We start from the raw sequence: 17,171 nt of genomic DNA on the forward strand, positions 1-17,171 counted from the left end.
AAATAGTTCCCAACTCAAATAATTAAGAAGAAACTGACTTTGAAAAAGTTGAGCAACAATAATCGTGACCCTTCCAACGCGATGTCCCAACACGAGCTCACTAAGTTGATACGTCATTCCTGATTCAAGATATTGATCTTAAATTAGTCTCATTGTTTCAATAACAGTGACGTTCAGCAATCCTAAGGGAACTTAAGCTTTTTGTATTTGTAATTGCAAAGCTTCCATGGCCCTGACACTCCTAAATCCAATCACAGGAACTATTCTTCTATTTTAGTACCAGCAGCCTTCACCTGACCTGCTGACCCCAAAAGCAATCACCAAGTATATGTTTACATAAGTTTTATTCACATCAAGTTTCATAACTTTTCATCCATTATCTTGAATTACTGAGAAAAAGTATTTTATTATTTCATTAACAGCCTTTTTACCTTATTCACATTTACTCCATCTACTATCGAACTTCAGATAAGCTTCATACACAATGACTCTCATCCCCATTCATCATTTCTATCTTAAGTTATTGATCAAAACTTGTTCTGTTTTTAGTAATATTACATCGATGTTGATCTTACCAACCCTAAAAGAAATCTAAAACAATCTATTCACATAAGCCACCTACACACAAAATGCCCGTCCGACCAACGACTTACCGAAATCGAACAAAAAGGTTGAGGTGTTTTAAACACAATCTAACAGACATTTATTCAAACGTGTATAACGTACATTGACTGTAATGCATGATAACACTGTCAAAAATATTTTTTCAGTAGTAAATACAAGTAATGGTATAACATATCTTCTGCTTCTTAAAACAATTTTATATATTAACATCATTATGAATATCATCTGCAAAAAAAGCAAGGATATATAGTTTAGGTATCATTCTTATGTAATTAAAGTATTTTATAAACACGAGAGCTTTTGTAACATAAGTTGACACACATACGCTTGTACCCAAACTGTATCGTAATGTATCACTCATTATACATTAGACAATTTACGGTTGCAATATTATGTTCTATTGCATCCGTTCAATAATAATAATTTCAATGAAAAGGAACAAACCACTTAACAAGGTTAAACAAACGATTTCTTAGAATATGGAGCTTTGTTTTACCATGATTGGCAATAGTTCAAAAGCCAGAAAAATAAATGAATTGAAATTATTATATGTTTGTATAACAAATATAAACATATCATATCAACTATCTAGAGGGGAAGTAGACAGTAGTAAATAGGTACACCTCATTTGAAATACGTTTACACGCAAAAGAAAAATAAGAAAAATCTTTAAACATAAAACCACATAATAGACGTAGCTGGAATTATGTTTACAGTGTTATACATATTTCAGTAACACGCAAACACAGTTTACCAATTGATTTACAAGATATATTTGTCATCCAATTTGACTTTAAATTTAAAACAAAAGTTATGGCTATCGAACATCAAGATTTAGAAGCAATGGCGAGTTGATCATTTATATCATTGGATATCAAATCAACTGAATCCCACTAAAACAATACGTTTCCGTCTAGATTGTATCCTAATGCCAATACACGGAAGATTGAACGACAAAACATGAGAATGGTAACCAAGCAAGGTATTGAATGAAGCAAACATGCTTTAATTTAAACTATTACATTGAAACTGATCTCTACATTTGTTAGATTATTAACTTAAACAAATATTTCGTAAAGTATCTTTATATTGGCATTCAGTTATAATGGAGATTTGGTTTAATGTTAAGTATATTTTCAGGACACACCCGACTGGTACCTCTTTACTTGAAACATTTATTCAAAAGTGTTTTATAATTTAAAGGACTTGATCGGTCGAAAATTTAATTATAAGCCAAATGTATTCAGGTACGCCAAAACGGTTATTTTTCGCTTGCACATGTATTAAAAGCAAAAAAGGCGAAACACCCTGACGAAATGCCCACCAATACTATAGACAACTTTTTTTTCTTATTAAACTGCATTTATTAAAACATGCATTAATTAAACACATTGTTGTATTCAACAAAGCCTATAATAAGTAGTTTTCATATGACAATAACAACTCGAAATAACATTAAAGTTTTGGAAATGTAAATAATGTAATAATGTATTACGATGCGCTATGCAGTTTCCAACATTAACAATACGGCGAAAATAAAGTTCCTTAATAACTTTAGGAATTACCCAAGTCGGTCATTTCTGTTAACATTCATTTAATAACACGATATTTAGTTAATGATAACTTCAACACAAACCCCAAGTATCACAAATACGTATGGATGCACATGTATGAACGATTGGAATGCATGTTAATCATGCAATGATGATGCAATTCCAAATGACAGAAAGCCTACATTACACTATCATAGTTATATACACACTTGTATTTCTTTTCTCTAATAGTTCAATCTTAAGTAGTACTGAGGCTTAAAAATTGGTACTTCGGCAGAGTAAATAACAAGTAAAATTATGCATAAACATCAGTTAACTGCCATTTAACATTGAATTACTTGCAATTATCACAAAAATCATAATTTTAAAACCTTGGAATTCAGACTTACAAACGCACAGCTGTTACAAAATAGTGCAACAACATATCAGTTTAGGTTAGTACATGATGAAATGTATCCGTTCAGAAAAATGTTGAAATTAATAAACGAAATTGTCAAACAATCTTACACTACATTATAATATGCAAATAACATTAATATGATTCGAAATGAAACAAATTGTCATGAGACACTTGCCGGCTTCCCAGTCAACAGAACGGCGAAAGTGACAATTACTTGACAACTTCAGGAAAAACTAAAATTGGTTATAACTCCAAAAAGCGCAATTTTAAAAGATATAATTTGAATGATTACTTGTATAAATACTATATGTATTAGATTGTATATGGATGAACAGATATGTCTGGTGGCTAATGAGAGTAAAAGATAAATAAGGATGCAATTTTGCAGAGTCAAAATGTCAATACAGCCATGTATGTATGTATGTATGTAATTGTTATCATCAACGGTAACAAATGCAGTTCAATGTCGTTCGGATCCATGCCAGTTGCTGCTCCTGTCTTGCTAAAATGAATGTCCGCATCGCATAGATATCTGTCCACATTGTCACATTTTTCTGTTTCCAGTATAAGCATGCAACCTTTCTTTGTAATTGACATGCATGCTAGAAAATATTCCGACCCGGAATACTTTCCAGGAGTTTGTGGATCAAACGTAAGGAAACTGTCCTGAAAGTACAATCCGTTGTCCAGGTGATGGTTAATACCTTGATAAAGATGCGGGGTCAATTTACCATTGTATTTGGAACATTTTGCTTTTGTTTCATCTTTGATGTGTGTTCCTGGTGGAACACAAAATCTCGTCCGATCTCAGAAGATGCATATAAATACTTCGTACAGTTCCTTTAAAGCTTTGACTGCGTACTGCGATCCACACAACCGTGATATGTGATATAAGTTCCTAGTTCAGCTTGCAGAGGTATCCACAATGCTTCACCATCGTTAAGGTCTAAATCATTTGCAAGACTACAGTCATTCACTTTGTAATCCGTAGGTAGAGACTTTGTCGCAGTATCGATATACGCCAATCCTCCATAATGGGAACAGTATGTGCTGGCATAGTCAAATGTACCATGTGTGCTGTTGTTTGCACTTATTGGTCTCATTAAAACAATGATAAATGTATACCGTCGTATTGCTATCCAGTGCCATGAAAAATCTGTTACACTCAGATAAGACATCATTCCGATCTCATTCGTATTCCTGTAACAAACTACAGAACAGAGCTGTGACACTATACTACACTGTCCTTGTATTTTTCACTGCATATGCTCGGAAGTACCTTAACAACATCAAAAACACTCAAACATAAACATAAATACATTTGTACTGATATAATCTCTTTTTGAAAAAATATATTACCCTTTTCCTGGAGTGAACATTTTTTTCTACAAGGGACAACTCAGCGTTACCAACTGCGAAACGCCCTACTTCTAGGCATGACACACTGCTCGCTTCCGGGTACAACTTACTGCCCACTTCCGGGGGCGACTAACAGCCCGCTTCTGGGGGCGACTTACTGCCCACTTCCGGGGGAAACTTACTGCCTACTTTCGGGGGCGACTTACTGCCTACTTCCGGAGACGATATATTGACTACTTCCGGGGGCGACATTCTGCCCACTTCAGGGGGCGACATGGGCGACTTACGGCCCACTTCCGGGGACGACTTTCTACCCACTTCCAGGGGTGACTTACCTCCAACTTCTCTAGTTTGCTTACAAGTATATGTCTTATGACACTTCTGTTTAGTAGCTCTGACCAACTTACCGCCAACTTCCGGGGGAGCAGATATTCCCTCACCACCCAATGACATATTGCTCACGCCCAATGAAAACCTATTAGCTGCAGTCTGCATTCTAAGACTAACTTCTGTTTCTCAAATACCATTTACATGGGAATGTTCGCCATTCTTCCGGACGCAATAGGCCCTCTTCCGGGCCCAATGTTAAAAGCGATTTTAAGTGTACATAGGATATACCTTAACTGAAAATAGTACTAATACGATGAGCGTATTTGACCTACATACAACGATTATGCAAACTGTATCATAATCTGACACTTACACATACACATACTGAAATACTAGTTATTATAAACAGATCGATTCTGTTTCTTTAAGAATCATAGGAGCAGGTCAGTACTACTTTATAGAATAAAACTGCAGTATAAAAATTATGGCGTATTTAAAACTTATAATACATTGATTTAAGTTAAGAAAGCTGGTATCATTTATATTTGTTTTATGTACCTTTACAGAATATTTGGATAAGGCGTTTTTACATTTTTTTTAGAAATCTAGCAAAGCTTAAAAAAGAACTAGGCTTTGTAGGAATTCTAGGGCTGCTGGAAAGCCTGATCTTTTATATGCGAGATATACATTACTTTTCAGTTCTTTAACAGTTAAATTAACAGTAAAGACGATTGTTTGATTGAAAGAAGCGGTAAAATTTTAGCGTATTAATAAGATGGTTCTCTTATACGGAACCGGGTGAGATAATACGTACTTATACGATGTAAGTTATTATTGTTATGAAATGAACACGTCAACATCTTCATTGAATCAGCCGTACATCTGTGTGAAAATCTGTGTGAAAAGATAAAAAGGCATCTGAACATTCAAATATACTAGAACTTGATCATCATAAGATTATGGAATTCTGCATGTGAGAGTGTAGGAATCTTGGGACATACGGGGCAAATAGTGGATCGCGAGACGCGTTCCTACTCAAAGTAACTCGCGATTTCAAAGCATCATTTAAATATGTATTATTACTACATATCTCAGTCTTTATCGTCTGACGGCCTGTAACTAACTTACTGAATCTGCGAGCCTTTTATACTACGCAATCAGTATGGGACAGAACATTATCATTGACGTGGATTTAACCTCATCAGAAATTAACAATAAAAAAAAACAAATATGCTAATGTCAGGCTGCAATCGTCAGACATTCGCGGGGAGGGGCAGTTTGGTCACATTTAAACTAAATTCCGATTAAGTTATTCAGTTTACCAAACTAACGTTACAAATTGATACATTTTCATAGTATCTATATATAGGACTATGTGTTACTACAGCCAGTTCTACCTTATTGTAACTGTAAGATCGAGAAAGTAATGGTTATACTTAACCTTCAATTGATAATAGTTAAGACATATATATTTGATTTAAACAGTGAGCCATCAGACGGTACAAGAAGGCTGATCTTTCTTGCCGAGTTTCTGCCCGAGCGTGATTCACTTCCAGTCTGCCAGGTGTACTATCTAATGATCATTGTTTCTAAACCTCATGAAAGTATGGAGAGCTACATACTGTCCCGTCTCAGCCTGTTACCCATACGAATTCCCCGTTCTTCAACATATCGATGTTTACACAAAGTTCACATGTGTTTTTCATTAATCCAAAACATTTTAACAGTGTCTGTGTAAAAAGACCTCTCCGATTCCGGCAACTCACCTTTGCATTAGTGTAGTTGCTTAAATATTCCTTTTCTCCTTGAGCAATGATAAATACACTCAACTTTATCACTTAAACAAGAATTTTACTTCGCTTTACGAACGTAATCATGGTGATACCCTTGAATAAAACTTGAAAAACGATTTGCGTTATAATTATTTCACAGTGGTAGGATACTTTATCAGAAGCACTAGCTTCTTTGTTTCCCTACATGCTTGTTAAATACAAATAGAATCAGTCAATGACAAATTCTGCATTATTTCGATTTGATTGTTTATGAGATGTAGATGCTCAACGGACATCTTGATATTTAATTTATGCACGTTGAGGTCCTTGCAAGTATAGAATGCCCTGAGTTCCGTTATTGATAACCGTCGATCACATAAGCAAACTGTTTTGTTTCCCTGTTGCATTGCAGCTATTACACTGCAAGCGAGGAATAATATCGCAAGCGGTAGGCGAAAAAACCTATTGACATATTTCATAACAAATGGTTTAAAACTCTTATTTCGCATATTTAAGATGCGCAAGTGGCTATTCAGTGTTACATATGTTTTGACGTATAACATTGAATAAAGTATGGTTATTAGAATATATCAGAAATTCATTTAGCAGTCTGTCACGTGATACAGATGTTGACAGGTGTAAGGTTTTCCGTCTGAAACTTTGAACTTTCACTAAATGGGGAGCAGCATCAACAAAATTATGTCATTATATCCATATCGCCAGTTTGTAGCTGTTAGTTCAATTTTCTGAGTTTCCAACTGTTGATTTCCAGAAATGTGTTAATAGCATTAATTAGGACTCATCAGTATTGTTTTCAGAATGATTGCAATCAGTTGTAAATTATCATTTTTTGACATGTTGTATTTTATCTATACAAAATTAAAAAAAAGAAATGTTTTGATAGAACAGCATTGCAAACAATTGGCAAACTTCTTTGAGTTTGTGGGTCACGTAGCTATTAACTAAAACATTTTACGGCATAAACCTCTGTTGAGTGGCCTTGAAAACCGTTACAACATGTGAAAATGTTACAATAAAGAACTTCTATAATAACATGTCGATTGTCATTAAAATGGTTTTATCAAATTTGAAACCTATGAAGAGAGAGTTCTTAAATAAACGGAATCATAAATGCCGTCAAGTGTTTAGTTTGACAAAAACAGTTTTTGAGAGATGCATTTGTTAAATAACGAACATAGCTGTGCAATTCGAAACTTTAGAATTTAGTATATTTTCCTTAGATCAATGCGTCTGCTTTTGTTCGTATGTTCCGAGACTTTAGGAATGCCCAACCCAATTAGGAATTTATACGTAAGAGTAAGATAAACCTCCGCTCCAAAATTAATTAGAATGACTTGATCTTCAAATAGTACGTACTTATGGTTTGTATCGACGTGAAGCGCTAGCTTTATAAGTGAGTAAGCTTCGTTTTTAAATTGTAGTTTTAGGACATTAGGTCCATCTGCATTTGTCAAATGTCTAGAACAGCTCCTGTTGTAACGGAGCATTTGGTCTTCCACATTGGGCAGCTTTGTGATCCACAAATTTGGCTGTTTCTAATTTTTAGGTGTATTAAGTGTATTAAGAGGCAAGTAAGACAACATTACACATTTTATAGTAAGATGTTTTATGTCGCTGAAATATGTTAACAAAACACACACAAATGGCAGTCTTCTTGAATGAATATGCTTTGAAACATTCATAATAAGATTTACTTATTGTTTATGGTTTAATATTACTTAAGGTTAAGATAAATCATGAATGGCACTTTCATTGTCGCACAGAAGAAGTTTAAGTTCTTACCAGTGTGAATAAACCGCTTTTCATGAATATGAATATTAGTTTGTACTCGTCTGACCTTTAGCAGATTAGGCAATAATGAGGATCATGTATGGCTTCATGGATGGTTGTATGAACGTTTGTATCAGTATCGTTTTGATCGGTATTATACATTTAGTACAGGTTAACCTAGAATAAAAGTAAGGATTGCCAGCGCATGTGACCGCAGTTAAACTTCACTTTTCATGTTGTATATATAAAAAGATATCTTAAAATGGGGCAAAATACACATTTTGAAGATAACACAGGCCATGTAAGGTAAATGCCATCCACACTTGTGTATATCTGAATTGCAATTTAAAACTACAAATAATTTGGCAGCCTTAACATTACTTAATAATTGGTTCAACAATATAACAATATAAAAATATAATTATTTCCGTTTCAAAATTGGGGAATTGTCGTCTGCTTGTGAGTTAGTTGTCGATTGACGTATGAATATTGGCGGGAAGGTACGGGGTTCTCGTGCGTGTTTGTGCCATTCGAGGTTTAATCTTTGGCAGCAAGTGACGGTTTTTTAGAATGTCGTCGCCACCCCCCCCCCCGCTCCTTAAATGAGTAATATCAAAAATAGTTTAGAGTTTTTTATCCTCGCAGAAAGTTGAGCTATAATTCGGGGAAGTAGGAACATGATACTTTTTATCTTACATGTCCACAATTCTTATATAAGAGATCAGTTTCGTTTCAGTCAGAAGCCTTTGGTGTTCTTGTCTCATATTTTGAAATAGTTTGTGTTTTATCCTTCAAATCTATTTTAGACTGTCGAATCAAAAAGAAATAAATAATAAAAAGGGTCTTAAAATGAATCGTATGCACATTTATCTTACTTGATTTATTGAATAGGTCGGATGGTTAACACGTGTTCAAAATTCCATTGCAATAGTTGAAGTATTTGCTGAAATATTGACCTAAATATGGTCGCATGCAAACCCTAACCGGAATTTCAAATCAGGTAATCAGGTAATAAAGGGCCATACTTTGCAACAAATATGGGCAAATTACAAATTACCTAATTTCCGTATGTTTGATGAGAACTGTGTAAAGTATCAATGCAAAACAGAACAGAACTTTTATAAGGCATAAACATTAACATGTTCGTAGCCAAATGCATATATATATTCATGACGGCAATATAAAACAGTATTGACATTATTGTTGTATGAGAAGAGCATGAATTCAAGAACAAATATAAATATAGCTATTCAAATAATAATTAAATTAAATAAAAACACTTTTACGCTTTTCAGTGGCAATAAAAACACATTTAGCAAGTTCCCTAAACAATGCTGCATTTTCAGAACATTTTGTCTTATAACTTTATAAAATGGACATACAAGAATAAAATGATATTCATCTTCAATTATATTCATATTGCAATATATACATTTTCTATCTTGTCTAGGTATATTTCAAAATCTGGCTTCTTCTATAGCCAACTTTTGTGCTGAACATCGCACCCTTTTAAGAGATACTCTATGGTTATCGTTAGTGACGCTATCGAGATATTTTTCATAACAAAATATTGTTTTATATCTTTATAAGTACAAAGTTTGGACGAATCATTACAAGTCGCATACCATTTCTGCATTTGCTGATGATATAATCGTTCAACAACTTTTGACAACTGTAATTTAGTGACTGACATATTATCCCATAGGTAGTTAAATCCTAAATCATTTAACAATTGTATAAGTCAGAACACCATGAGCTGTTTATATTTAGTGACCTACAATATCTAAAACATCCAGACAACAGGTTGAATTTACAAGCTTACACCAATATTGCAATATCCTCTCTTGGCGTATAACATATAATGGCACTTTGCCAAGTTCACCATAAACAGTAGCAACAGTTGTTTGACATCTTAAATTTAGTGATTGTTTGCAAAAAACACTTTCTATATCGGGAGCAGAATGGAATCCCCATATTTCACAACCATATGTTAATATTGGTAAAACCATTGCATCAAATAATTTAAGTTTTTCATGTACATTTAAGGGTATCTTTTCAAACAAAGAATTTAACAAAAACATTGCACGTAATGCTTGTTCAGACAAAGCTTTCTGGGCCAATGAAAATGTTCCATTTGATGATAACATAACTCCCAAATAGCAAAATGTATTAAAATATACAGTTTAACTTTGTTATAAAATAGACATTCATTTTCTTTCCGTGTACCTTTCATGCATATCATAGCAACAGTATTTAGAGTGTTACTCCACTTTAAACAATATCATTTAATTTATTTAATAACAATTGAAGGCCTTCCACATATGTAGAAAACAAAACAGTATCATCAGCAATGAGAAGCAGAAATATCTGTAATACTTCCAAATTTACAAAGTCATCTCTACATATTCTTACTGTGACTCCATATCATTAATAAACATAATAAATAACAATGGGGATAATGTTTCCCCTTGTTTCACACCAATTTAACTTTCAAAGAAATATGACAATTTTCTATTCACTCTAAGACATAATTTAACTGACTCGTACATATATTTTAATATATTTACATATTTTTACGAAATATTTTGTTGAATAAAAAACTTGAACCAAATACCATTTCTATACACCATATCAAAATCTTTTTTAAAGTCAACAAATGCACAGTAAAACTTACCCTTGTCACGTTCTAGTATCTTATTAATTATATTTTGTAGTACAAATATACAGTCTACATTACAACGTTTATTCCTAAATCAAAATTGAAAATCGGACAAAGAATTATTATTTTCAACCAAAGACCGAGCACTGCAGTCCAACAACAATAAAAATATGTTAGGAAACATACTTGTCACCATAATTCCTCTATTATAGTTATCAACATTATTTAAGTCCCCCTTTTGGGGGCACAGAAAATACAGGAAGATACAAATGTCTTAAATAATGTAAACACAGGAAATTAACCTTGCTTGTAAATGTTAATGTGGTCAAAACATTTGCCCTTCACAAACTATTTTTTTCCTTTTACTGTGTTGCCAAATCCACCTGATCAACTGATAGACCAACTATCAAAATCATTTTTTGCTTTATAAAAAAATAAAAAGAATACCTGATAAAATCAAAAAATTACATTTATATCTCTTCAGAGAAAATGGAGGAATTGATCTTCAGAATCTTAGTATATTTATACAAGCTATTAAATCAAGCAGCATAGAATTATTAATTAGTAATCACGGAGGTGGAAATGTTCTATTTGAATGTAAACTATATTACAAAGATATCATTTTACGACCACACATCAAGTCCTAACATCATAAACATGTTTACAAAAACAAGCCCACATACGCATAATATTTCATAATATGGAACAACTCAAAATTAAAATATTATAATGAAACAGTATACAAACATTGGCACGAAAAGGGTATTCTCTATCTCGACCATATGTTCGAGTTTAGAAATAAGAAATTATATTCATTTGATAACATTCAATTCCTTTACCAAATCCTTAATGCTGTCTAATTAAAAAACCTACAACTTAAGCTTGTTTCTGTAGCTTTTCGCAAATATATTGTCAATAACATACCATAATACATATATTTAAAAACAACATGTTACAGTTTCTAAACTCGAACAAATTTCGATGTTTGACACTATTTAGTCCAAAAACATCACAGTATATGGCAATAATCTACACATCAGTTTAATCAGCTCATCGTTTCAGAAACTAATCAACATAATTATACCCACGAACATAATAATTATACCTAGCATTCAAATGCATTATCCAATTCTAGAGTATGCAAATTATGTTCCAGATATGAGAAAACAACCACATGTTCTGGAAGTGTAATATCATACAAAACCTTTGGAATAATCTGCTTTCTCAAGTTAAAAATACTCAAATTGAATTTAATTTAAAACGATAAAATTATTAGGATTTATATTGGTAGAAATCATAGTAATATTCACTCTATAGTGCTAAAATACTACATTTTCTGTTCAAAACTCAGAGAAAAAAATCCTAAGTCTCTTGAAAATTATCTATATATTTAAATCAATTTTGACCTTGAAGTATCTATTTTGAAAAATAAACTTAATGTACAGTTATTTATTATATTTCTATCATAACAATCAGTAGTAAAATACTTTTCAGAAAGCGAATCTCAAAATTCATTCTATATGCCTCATTCGTTCTCGCCTTTACCTTTTTTTATCAAACATTTACAAAAACAATTCGTTTCTATGCGAAATTTATACTTGATATGCCTAATTTAGCAATTAGAGTCGTGTAATACACATTTACGATTGAAAACAGCCAACAATTGAAACAATAAGCAGAAGTGAGGCGTTACAGCATAAATTATTTTCATTATCACTTGAATACAGACATATCATGTCCACATTGACACAAGTGTATTCAAGACAGAAAAATGACATTATAACTGTTGCCTGCTATCTTAAAGACTAACTTACCCCTTGCGGATAATACAAATGCTTCAGATCCCGAAAAAACAAGCTATTTTGAATGTACATGTAATGGAAATGAAAATATATTGAGTACATGCTTTAAACAATTTATTATCAAAGTTTAATGCGGCTGAAATTTATCTTATCTACTCCCTAGTTATTGCAAATGTAGTCTGGTGTGCCTTTGAAGATATGCACAACCATTATGGGACCAAATACTGCTCTTAGCCACCATGCTGATTATCAGAGAGTGCCTAAAAATGTACATATTTACAATACACACATTAAAATTGAAGCTTAAGACACAAATTATTGTATTTCTTAATTGTGTAGATATATTTCTGCTAGTAATCCTATTAAGTTACAAAATAGGTTTAAAGTTATTTTTCAATATTTGTCACAAATTCACAATGAAATGTATATTATTTAATGTTAAAAGACTGAATTGAATTTTAGACTGAATTGAATTTTACGGTCCTTCATTTTTATCTTCAACAAAAGATAATATACTCACAGCTTTTTCTATCCTTTTAGACTACTGTCTGCAAACAGAACAACATGTCCTCTAATCAACAATAAAATATTAAGCACATGGGTTAGTTCAGTATTACAATATTCAAGATTCAAGGTTTAAATAGTTCAGGCCACACCCTATTGATGTCTTGATCATCCGAACTGTTCTTAACAAACCGGAGCAAGCCAAACAAATTATTATAGTTATTAAAGATTTAGGAGCGAATGATTAAGTAAATAAACTAAAAATGTTTATTAAAAAATTGAAATACTGTGATTATATATTTTTTTAAATATATATATATATATATATATATATATATATATATATATATATATATATATATATATATATATATATATATATATACACAATGTTGGTTGTACACAGTCAAACATAGTTCGAGTTATTTAAAGCCAAAATATTTCGAAAGTTTTCAGTTTAAATTTTGTGTGAATTTCCATGATTTGATCTGTAGATTGGGAAACTACCTACCAAGGTCATATCATGCATGTTTTTGTGTATCTATTTTGTAGTAGAAAACACAGATTCATACCCATACATTAATAAAGTCTTATTTGAATCTTGTTCACATCCATGTTATAAGAAGCTCGGTATTGTGAAAGTTGGGGCTCAAATAAATTGTTTGTGGTGCCCTCTCTCGCTCTCTCTCTTTTAAAAAAGTTTGTTATTGTAGCATAATTTTACCAAACTCCTACAAAAATACCTAGATTTCCAAAGCAACCAATATTACTCATTTTGGTAATTTTAAAAATTCAGAGTATCCTTTTCACATCAAAATTAATAATCATTTACTAGATCTTTGTTCTATCTGATATGGATTAAGGCAGTTTCTTAAGTTATAATTGGTTGCTAAGAAATTCATTGGTTGCTGAAATAGTCATTGGTTGTTAAGTAAGTCATTAGTTGCTCTGGTTGAAGGTTGTTGGTAAGAAAGAAATTGGTTGTGTAGTACGTCCTAAGTAGAAAAGTAAGTGCTTTATAGGAAGTCTTTGCTACTAAGGAAGTCATCGACTGATAAGGAATTCATTGGTTGCTATTGCAAATTGCGATACACATGGCATTCCAGCAGCAAATTACATATTCATTGCCGACTTAATTGTTTTCTTTTATCAACAAAATATATTAACCTGCACAAAAAACTGTACCATAAAACCAGGATTTAAGACTGACCATTCAATTGTAGCCTTTACAGTGGATATTTTAAAGGTAGAACACGGTCGAGGATATTTTAAACTAATTAACTCTTTGATGATTATGCCCCCACAAAGTGGCGGCATATAGGGTTGCCCTTGTCCGTACGTACGTACGTACGTACGTACGTACGTCCCGAAGATTGTTTCCGATCTAATTCTTGAAAACCGTTTGTCCAATCCTCACCAAACTTTAAACACATGTTTGTGACCATAATATCTTGATCAAGTTCGATAGTCATGGAAATCGCTTTAGTCATTTAGGAGTTACGGCCCTTTTTTGCCAAAAATTCCCGAAGATTGTTTCCGATCTAATTCTTGAAAACCGTTTGTCCAATCCTCACCAAACTTTAAACACATGTTTGTGACCATAATATCTTGATCAAGTTCGATAGTCATGGAAATCGCTTTAGTCATTTAGGAGTTACGGCCCTTTTTTGCCAAAAATACTTCAAAAATATATGTTTCCAATCTAATTCTTGAAAAGTATGTGTCCAATCCTCACCAAACTTTACATACATGATTGTGACCATAATATCTTGATCAAGTTCGATAGCCATGGAAATCGCTTTTGTCATTTAGGAGTTACGGCCCTTTATTTGCAAAAAAAGACTTGAAAAATACGTCCCGAAGATTGTTTCCGATCTAATTCTTGAAAACTGTTTGTCCAATCCTCACCAAACTTTTAACACATGTTTGTGACCATAATATCTTGATCAAGTTCGATAGCCATGGAAATCGCTTTAATCATTTAGGAGTTAGGGCCCTCAGATTATCCTGAATAATCATTATGGCTTATTTTCTGTGACAAAAAATCGAAGTGGGGGCATCCGTGTCCTATGGACACATTTCTAGTTGAAAATGAGTAACAGTCTTAAATAAAAAATGTATCAATGAAACAATAGAATACAGTAAACATGCAAATTCATTTTTGGGAATTAATAAAAGATTCAGTTTGAAATACAGCGATAAAATATGCATCTCATAGAAAATTACTGCTTAAAAAACTACTTGATGAAATTGTAGCCATGGAGATTGAGCTAGACAAAACAACTATAAAAAATACCATATAAATCAAAACTCAGATAAAAAAGGGATAAAGGTTTGCAACACAGAAATCAAACAATCATTGTTTGCTGATGACCTAACCTTCTTTAATAACGGTTCAGAAAAATAATTTGAATCTTTCATTAACACATTAGACTCATTTTCCAAAATGTTCTTGTCTAAACCTCAACATGAACAAGTCAATAATTATGATAGTGTGTACAATAAAATAACCGTAAATAATAATAATAGACAAAACACAATAGATGAGAATATTCATAAAAGAAGAATTTCATAAAACACAAAACGAATGGGAACACAGAATACTTACTCTCATGGGTAAAGTAACTCTGGTAAAAACAAAAACATTACCAAAACTTACATATCCATTTACATTCTTATCAAATCCCAGTAAAAAAGAGACATTTTCATTTTCCTTTTGGACGGAAAAAAGCACACACACGATCAAAAGGGAAATATTATACCAAAAACTTGAAAATGGTGGACAAAAGTTAACAAATATTGAAAACTTACTTGAGTCATTAAAAGTTGTTTGGTTAAAAATATATGTAGACGTCAGGAACAAAAGTCAATGGAAAATATATTTTCATAAGAAACTGATGCCTTACGGAAATGAATTAATCTTTGAAAGTGAAATAGATCAAAAACTTATAAATAAAATTTCTAAGAATACTTCATCTTTAAACGAAGTCCTTAAAGCTTTGAGTAATATAAAAAAAATGTACAATATAAATAATAATCTACATGCAAAACAAGTTTTATGGAACAATTAAAATATTTGTAGCAGAAACCTAACTTGATTCTATAACGAATGCTTTGAAAAGGGCATTGTATATCTTGAACATATACTTGGCTAGAACAAACAAATATAATGAATACAATTAAATGAGGTTCCTTTACAATATAAATGGTAATGCTTTCATAAAATATCAAACTGTTATTCGTTCCGTGCAACAACATATAACGATACAATTAATCAAAGACGGCATCACCCTTACAGAAATCATAACACTAAATGGAAAAGTTACAAAATCAGTACAAACAAACAAATTTCTTTACTCAATACTGACCCAAACATCTATCCGTCCAACCTCAGAAATGAAATTGAACGAACACATGAAATCGAAAATGAGCAATTAGATTGGATCAAAATATACGGTAGTAAATACAAATCAACAATTAATACAACCTTGCGTAGTTTTTATTATAAATTTCTGAATAGAATAATACCAACAAACAAATTATTCTATAAATTAAAACTTGTCGATTGCAGTCCATGCACATTTTGCTACTCGAGTGTAGAGTGAATTGAACATTTATATTGGGAATGTAGTACAGTACAACAATTATGGAACAAATTGTGTAAATTTATTGCATGAACGACAATAAATATAAACATAGGTAAACGCGAGGTGTTACTGGGAATAGTAGGTACAATCAAACACACAAATGTTTGTAACTTCCTAATTATATTAATGAAATTTTAAAAAGTTATTACATTAGCAAAATGTAACAATATAATATTGTCGTTTGATGCATACTTAAGCTAAGAATACAAATAGAAGAACAAATAGCATTTAATCATGACAAATATGAGGCCCACAAACAAAAATGGAGAGTACTTGATATCTTATATGATTGATTTAAAAAATGACATGAGTAGCCGCAACAATAGCAATCAAAAAGAATTTTTTTAAATAATTAAAAAAAAATCATGAAAAAAGAGACATCACTCTGTGGGTGTGTAAATACGTGTGAATGAGTTTTTGTGTGGGCGCGCGCGTATGTGTGTGTGTATGTGTGTGTGTGCGTTCGTGCGTGCGTGCATGTGTGTCTGTCTTTGTGGGTGTCTGGGTTAGTTTTTGTCAAATGTATTCAACATTAAAATGATTACAAAACATCATATTTGTTTCTTTTTTATGTAAACATCATATGTAGAAAATAATGAGAAAAAAATAAGTTCATTGTTTGAAAACATTATTGTTACTTTGATTGTGTTCCTACACAATTGATTTGACTGCCTCCGCTCTGAGCTATTCCTGACCTTTGGCGTAGATGTGAGTAGTTGGAAGTAATTGG

This window comes from Mya arenaria, chromosome 6, assembly GCF_026914265.1.
Source record: "Mya arenaria isolate MELC-2E11 chromosome 6, ASM2691426v1".
In the NCBI taxonomy this organism is placed as follows: Eukaryota; Metazoa; Mollusca; class Bivalvia; order Myida; family Myidae; genus Mya; species Mya arenaria.